The sequence below is a fragment of the Solenopsis invicta genome, chromosome 9, assembly GCF_016802725.1.
Source record: "Solenopsis invicta isolate M01_SB chromosome 9, UNIL_Sinv_3.0, whole genome shotgun sequence".
NCBI lineage: Eukaryota > Metazoa > Arthropoda > Insecta > Hymenoptera > Formicidae > Solenopsis > Solenopsis invicta.
The window spans coordinates 3,339,685-3,347,581 of NC_052672.1; the positions used below are offsets into that span (position 1 = coordinate 3,339,685).

At 38.3% G+C, this 7,897-nt stretch overlaps 1 protein-coding gene across 3 annotated transcripts in view; it reads left to right on the forward strand.

The window, feature by feature from the left end:
• The window catches only part of LOC120356747 (TBC1 domain family member whacked-like), a 512,462-nt gene that overhangs the window by 324,977 nt on the left and 179,588 nt on the right, over positions 1-7,897 (forward strand). The window lies entirely within an intron of this gene.

Here is a 7,897-nt window from a genome sequence, read left to right on the forward strand (position 1 = left end):
CCTGAAAGAAGAAAAACACATCAAAAATTCTGAAAAAGAGGAGCATGTCAATCAACAGGAGGAGAATCATGATACAGAGTCAAGCGATAAAGAAAGCTTTGCCAGCATTGATGAAGTGGACGAAGAATTACAAATTTTCGATGAAGGTGAAATTCAATCTCAAGATGTACTACAGCGAGGACTACGAGACAGAAAACTTCTAAAGCCACCCAACAGATATGATCCATGTGCTTCAAATCTAATGGCATTAATCGGAGACGTGGAAGAGATATCGGTCAAGGATGCTTTAAACAATCCAAAGTGGAAACATGCAATGGACGATGAAATGCACTCATTGGACAAAACACATACATGCCACTGACTGAACTGCTAGAAGGTCGCAAAGCACTAAGTAATCGTTGGGTATTTCGAATTAAGGATGATGGAAAAATGAAAGCTCGCCTGGTCGCACGTGGATATGATCAACAGCAAGGCACTGATTATTTTGAAACCTTCTCGCCAGTGGTTCGACATGCCATCAGATTACTATTGAGTTTTGCAGTAAAAGAATACAAACATGTAAGGACTTTTGACATTAAAACTGCCTTCTTGAATGGAGATCTTACTGAGGACATATATATGTCACAACCTCAAGGTTATGATGACGGATCTGGAAGAGTTTGCAAGTTATTGAAGAGTTTATACAGTCTAAAGCAAGCACCTAAATCTTGGAATGTAAAATTTACAAGTTACTTGAAAACATTAAATTTTGAAGCGACGGATGATGATCCTTGTTTGTTCTACAACGCAAAGAGAACTGTAATAATAGCTGTTTGTTGACGACGGACTCATCGTAAGTAAAAATCACCAGGATTTGGATCAACTCTTGATTAATCTATCTGCAAATTTTGAAGTCACGTCCAAAAATCCAAAATATGGAAAATTGAAATATGTCGGTATGGAAATAAATTTCCTACAGTATGGCATATTTGTCAACCAACCAGGATACACTGACAAAATTTTAGAAAAGTTTGGCTTTAATGAAGCAAATGAAGCCAGTACTCCAATGGAACCAGGAATGATGACAAACGAAGTAACAAATGATCAAGTGTCTAACAAACCTTTTCGTGAAGCAGTGGGATGTCTGTTATATCTCAGTACCATATCTCGACCAGACATAAGCTACGCGGTCAACTATGTAAATTGTCAAATCAATAAGCCAAGGGTCAGTCATTGGAAAATAATTGAACGCATATTCAGATATCTACGAGGAACGAATAATTATGGCATTTTCTTCAACGGAAACACGGAGTTACGTATGTATACGAGGTGTGTTCAAAAAGTATCGCGAATTTTGAATTTTCGCGGGTTACGTATATTCGAATTTCGATCTTTTTGTGGCGTTATGTTGGTACTCATGTCTCTCACTTATGCCGACAAGCTCGGCCATTTTGAATGTTCACTTAATTGTTGACAGCTGCTTTGCTTGCACGTGTTTTGGATCGTCTTCGATTTTTACCTATTCAAAAAAATGGATCAAAGAACCTGTATCAAATTTTGTGTGAAAAACGAAATTAAGTGCGCGGATGCATTCCGAATGTTGACTGTGGCATACGGAGAAGCTACCTTGGACCGAAGCAACGTTTATCGGTGGTACAAAATGTTCTCAGAAGGCCGAGAAGATGTGAACGACGAAGAGCGTGCCGGACGCCCGAGCACTTCAACAACAGACGAAAAAATTAATGAAGTGGAGAAAATGGTATTGGCCAATCGTCGAATCACCGTTAGAGAAGTTGCTGAGGACCTAAACATATCGATTGGCTCGTGCCATTCGATTTTTATCAATGATTTGGGCATGAGACGGGTCGCCGCGAAATTCGTACCAAAATTGCTCAATTGCGACCAAAAACAGCATCGCATGAACATTGCTAATGAGATGTTGGACTCTGTCCGCGACGACCCAAATTTGCTCCAGAGGGTCATAACTGGTGATGAATCGTGGGTTTATGGTTATGACGTGGAAACCAAAGCTCAATCATCTCAATGGAAGCTGCCGCACGAACCAAGACCGAAAAAAGCGCGCCAAGTTCGGTCGAATGTGAAAGTTTTGCTGACAGTTTTCTTCGATTGCAGGGGCGTGGTGCATCATGAGTTCTTGCCACAGGGTAGAACGGTCAATAAGGAATATTACTTGCAAGTTATGCGCAATTTGCGCGAAGCAATCCGCCAGAAACGCCCGGATTTGTGGAAGAACAAAAATTGGCTTTTGCACCACGATAACGCCCCTGCTCACACATCGTTGCTTGTGCGCGACTTTTTGGCCAAAAACAACACACTAATGATGCCGCAGCCACCGTATTCCCCAGATCTGGCCCCCTATGACTTTTTCTTGTTCCCTAAACTGAAGAGGCCCATGAAAGGACGACGTTACGCTACGCTTGACGAGATAAAGACGGCATCGAAGGAGGAGCTGAACAAGATAAAAAAAAATGATTTTTTGAAGTGCTTCAAAGATTGGAAAAACCGTTGGCACAAGTGTATAATATCTCATGGGGATTACTTTGAAGGGGACAAAATAGATATTCATGAATAAATAAATAATTTTTGAAAAAACACAAAATTCGCGATACTTTTTGAACACACCTCGTACAGACTTAAATTACGGGGGTTCAGGAGGTGCTGATATGTGCTCTACAAGTGGATTGCTAGTCGACAACGGCAGTCCTATCATGTGGTTAACTCAGAAGCAGAAGATAACTGCAATATCGTCGGCTGAAGCAGAATATCGTGCTGTAACATTGGGCATACAAAAAGTTTGTTGGATACGACGAGTTATAGAAGAGTTAAAACTGCAAAATGAATCGAAACCTACTAATATATATATAGATAATAAGGCATCTATTCACATGTTAGAAAATACAGAAGAAGGGAAGGTTACTAATGGTAAAAAGCATATAGAAATTAAACGTAAATTTATAAATGAACATATAAACAATACTGTAAGTCCTGTATATATTAAGTCCAAAGAACAAATTGCTGATATCTTTACAAAACCTTTGAGTAAAGGTCCCTTCCTGTACTTAAGAAAGAAACTACTTAAGGAGGAGTGTTGGGTTTAAGTGTTTGTAGATGGCGATGATAAGTAGTTCTTTGTTAGTTCGTGAGACTATTTAGCGTACTGTTGTATCTCTATGCACTGTGTGTACGATCGTTCTTCTTCTTCTTTGTCTAATCGTAAGCGCGATAAATCAAAATTTTATACGTGCAAGTGCATAGCAGGTAATATTCTTTTAATTACTAAGTTGCAATATTTTTAGTTTAGTTTGCAAGAAATGAATTACTTGTATTCTTGTTGCAGGCGCTAGCCCATTGAGAGTACATTGAGTATAATTTAAATAAAAGTTCAAGTTGCATTTCTATCTCAATTGGTCCGATTCAAGATTCCCTGATTTTTGCACGGTTCCCTGCACATCAATTGTATCTCACAATAACGACAGATGGCGATGATGGCGATGATGGTGATGATGGCGATGATGGAGATGATGGCGATTATGGCGATGATGGCAATGATGGCGATGATGGCGATGATGGCGATGATCTCGATGATGATGGCGATGATAGCAATGATGATGACGATGATGGCGATGATGGCGATGATGACGACGATGGCAATGATGGCGATGATGGCGATGATGATGGCGATGATGGCGATGATGGTGATGATAGCGATGATGATGGCGATGATGGCGATGATGACGATGATGGCGATGATGGCGATAATGGCGACGATGGCGATGATGGCGATGATGGCGATGATGGCGATGATCTCGATGATGATGGCGATGATATTGATGATGATGGCGATGATAGCAATGATGATGACGATGATGGCGATGATGATGGCGATGATGGCGATGATGATGGCGATGATGGCGATGATGACGATGATGGCGATGATGGCGATGATGATCGGGCAATCGTATTGTCACTATTACGACGGCAATGGAAATGGCAATGATAGAAATGATAACAATAGTGGGAATGATGGCAATTTTGGCGTTAGTGATAGTCGACTGAATTTCTGCAAAATTAAAAAGAACTTGAAAAAGGATTCACTTCTGACATCTATTCTTGTCAAAAATTTGACCAAAGTTGCACTATCTTTCACCGTTTTTCCGCTAAAGATTATTCGTGTCATTATAGTGGCAAAATATCGGTCACAATGTATGCGTGTGTTGAATGGGTATCGGAAAATCTCGAGCAAGCCTACCAAAAACAAGTTATGTATTATAATCAGCGTCGGCGTGGTACAGTTTTTGTAGTGGGAGCTTCGTTTTGAAGAGATACCACGTCCTATCGTCCGCGGCTCAAAGCATTACGGAAAAATTGTTACCAAAATTTTATGGACCATTCCGCGTTTTAATAGCCCTTTCGCCTGTCGTATACGAAATGTCAGAAGTTAATTTTTTCCAAGATTTTTTTAATTTTGAAAAAATTCATCATTTTTCGTCAAGTTTTTGTCAAAAAATCGACTAAAGGTCTCTGGTCGATTTTCTCACCATTTGTCCGCTAAAGATTAATCCCAAGCAGAACAGTAAGTGAAAATGACATCAAATCTTAATTGATCGAAAAGTGACTTTTAATGATCATTTTAATATTATTTTGATGTAGTGGTGGACTCCCTGTTCTGCTTGGAATATGTGAGATAGTCTCTCATTCACAACATTCCCATCATTACCACTATTGCCATCATTCCCATTATTGCCATCATTTTCATCATTGCCATCATAACATTCATTCCATTATTTCCATCATTCCCATTTCCGTCATTTCTACAATTGCCATCATTCCCATTATTGCCATCATTGACATCTTTGCCATCGTCGCCATCCCATTGCCATCATTGCATTCATTTCAACATTGCCATCCCATTGCCATCATTGCATTCATTTCAACAGTGCCATCCCATTGCCATCATTGCATTCATTTCAACATTTCAACAATGCACATGATTGACATCAGTGCTATTAGTCAGCCTATAGCCTGGCTATCTTAGGACAATGTTCTCGATAATTTTAATGATGGCAATGAAATGGCAATATGGAAATGGAATGGCACATTATGGAATAAATGCTTGGTAACGTTATCAAAAAGATGGCAATGATAGCAGTAGCAGAAATCGTGGCATTTGTGACAATGATAGCAATGATGGCAATTGTGATAATGACGGCAATCGTGGCAATGATGGCATTGATGGCAATGGCTTAGTTTAGACCGGTTGTTAGATACGCGTACTAAGTACAATATACGTACTAAATTAATTTAATTCGATGGTCTAAACGATGACGTATAGTCTGGTACGATACAAATCAAACAGACGTATCGTATCAAAATAGTATGCATTTTCAGCACACTTGTAACGGTGTAAACATTTCCGTATTATGTAATAGGCGATTTAGTTTTCTCAAGTTTTCTTCAGTTAATAGTTAATAATGTCTTCGTCTTGTGAGAATAAATCTGCGATAATTAATATAACATGTAAAAAAAGACAAAATTGGGAAGAAGAGGAGACGCGTGTTTTTTTAGAATTATGCACAGAAAAACAAATATTATCAATGGATGGAAAAAGACATAAACATGTTGAAATTTTCCGGCTACTTGTTTCAGAAATGGAACAAAGAGGTTACAATAAAACTGCAGAGCAGATAAAGCTAAAATTAAAAAATTTAAAACTGGCATACTTTAAATGCTAAAGAGATAATAATGTTAGTGGAGCTGCAACTAAACGTTGTCCATTCTATGATGAAATGGAAATATTATATGGCTGCAGACCAAATACAGCAGCAAGCTCATGTCATTCAGGAATCGATAATTGCATTCCATAATTGCATTCTTTCCATCATTGCCATCTAATGGGATGGCCTACTTTTCATCTTTTCCATCATTGTCATTATTGCCATCGTTGCCATCATTGTCATCCCATTTTCATCATTGCCATTATTATTACGCCATTGCCGCCACTGCCAACATTGCCACCATTTTTATTATTGCCATCATTGCCATTTTTTTGATAACATTTCCATCATTGCATTCATTTCATTATGCGATTCTATTTCCATATTGCCATTCCATTGCCATCATTAACAATCGAGAACATTGTCATAATTGCCATCATTTCCACCATTGTCGTCATTGCCGTCAGGCTATATATATTGTCATTGTCATCATTTCCATTATTGCCATTCCATTAACATCATTGCATTCATTCCAATATTTCCATCCCATTGCCATCCCATTTCCATCATTTCCACAATTGCCATCGATTAATATCGAGAAGAATTTGATTAAAATCCGTTACTTTACTGATTAACACTTTAATACCTTATATCGTATATTATTATATAATTCTTAATTAATTTTTTTTGTAAAGTTTTGATTAATCTTTACGTGATATTTCGTAAAAACTGTTGAAAGGTTGTATTAAAATCAGATCAATAATCTTCACGTTTGTAAGTTAGAGAATAAAAATAATACTCAAGTATCCATATATTTCATTGATTTTTATTACATTATTATTATTATTATTATTATTATCATTATTATTTATTGTGCCATATTAATCGCGCGTATTGTCATTTGTAAATCATGCGTATGCATGTATATGCCATTGTAACATAATAAAAAAAGAGTGGGCGCTTTCTAGTCTCTCTACGTCCCTGCGCAGAAATCGACCGAAATCCTCTTTCTGAATTTTACAGCCTAAACGTAGCACGGAAAACGAGAATTGTCGAGAGGAGAGTGAAGAGGAGGGTATCCATAGAGATAACATCGCCGCTTGCTCCATGTCTATCACCGCGATGCTTTCTCTCTCTAACTGAAGGCCTAAACAATTAAAGGACAATCACGTTAAAAAAGAAAGAGAGAAAGAGAGAAAGAGTGAGAGAGAGAGAGAGAGAGAGTTGCGTCAAGATTTAAAAAAATTAAAAAAGCTAATTTTTTCAAAAGCATAATTTGAAGACATTTAAATAATAAAGAATTATGTAAAAATAAAAAGATGGTATATTTATTCGTGGAAAGACATTTATTTCTTCTTCATCATATGATGCGATGTTAATTACAGTTATTTTTTAAGTACTGCGTAAAATGAATGTTTCTTTATTAAAGAACCAAATTCTCTCTGTTACTATTAAACATCTTTTTTAAGTAAAAATATGATTGTGCAAAATATGGGCATAAACGTATTGATATGTATTAATATCAATGTTAATGTAAATAATTCAGACTATAATAAATAAAAAATTACGCGAAAGTAGACGTAATTAATCATTTGTGCACATTCTCGACCCCTGTTCTGGATGCAACATACGCGATACGCGTCAGATTTTATTTGCAGCAAAATGGATGTTAGCACGGACAACAACCTACATCCATTTCTGAGAGATGGATGTGGGTTGTTGTCCGTGCTAACATCCACATTGTTTTTAACGGCGGGTTGCAAAATGGATGTGACACGTAGTTCCCATTCTGACCAGAATAGATGTGCGTCACTAGTGTACGGGAGTTTCAAAGCGTTATAGGAAAAAGGCCGCCGTGGCCAAGGTCCGTGGATTGGCGTTGGAGGGGAAGGAAGGTCGTTGCATCCACTTCAACGATGTGGAACGAAAATGGCGGCGGCCATACTTTTACTGCACACTCGCTCACTCACACAACTAATAGCTGTAGTACCTTACTATCTACGTACATACACTAACAGTGACTCGCTGTCTCGAAAATGGCGGCTATGCAACGACCTTCCTTCCCCTCCAACGCCAATCCACGGACCTTGGCCGTAACCGCTCTCAGGTTCCTCTCTGGTTGTACCGACGTGCGTCGTGACACATACGCATATTTTGTGGAGTGTGGCCACATGTGCATCAGC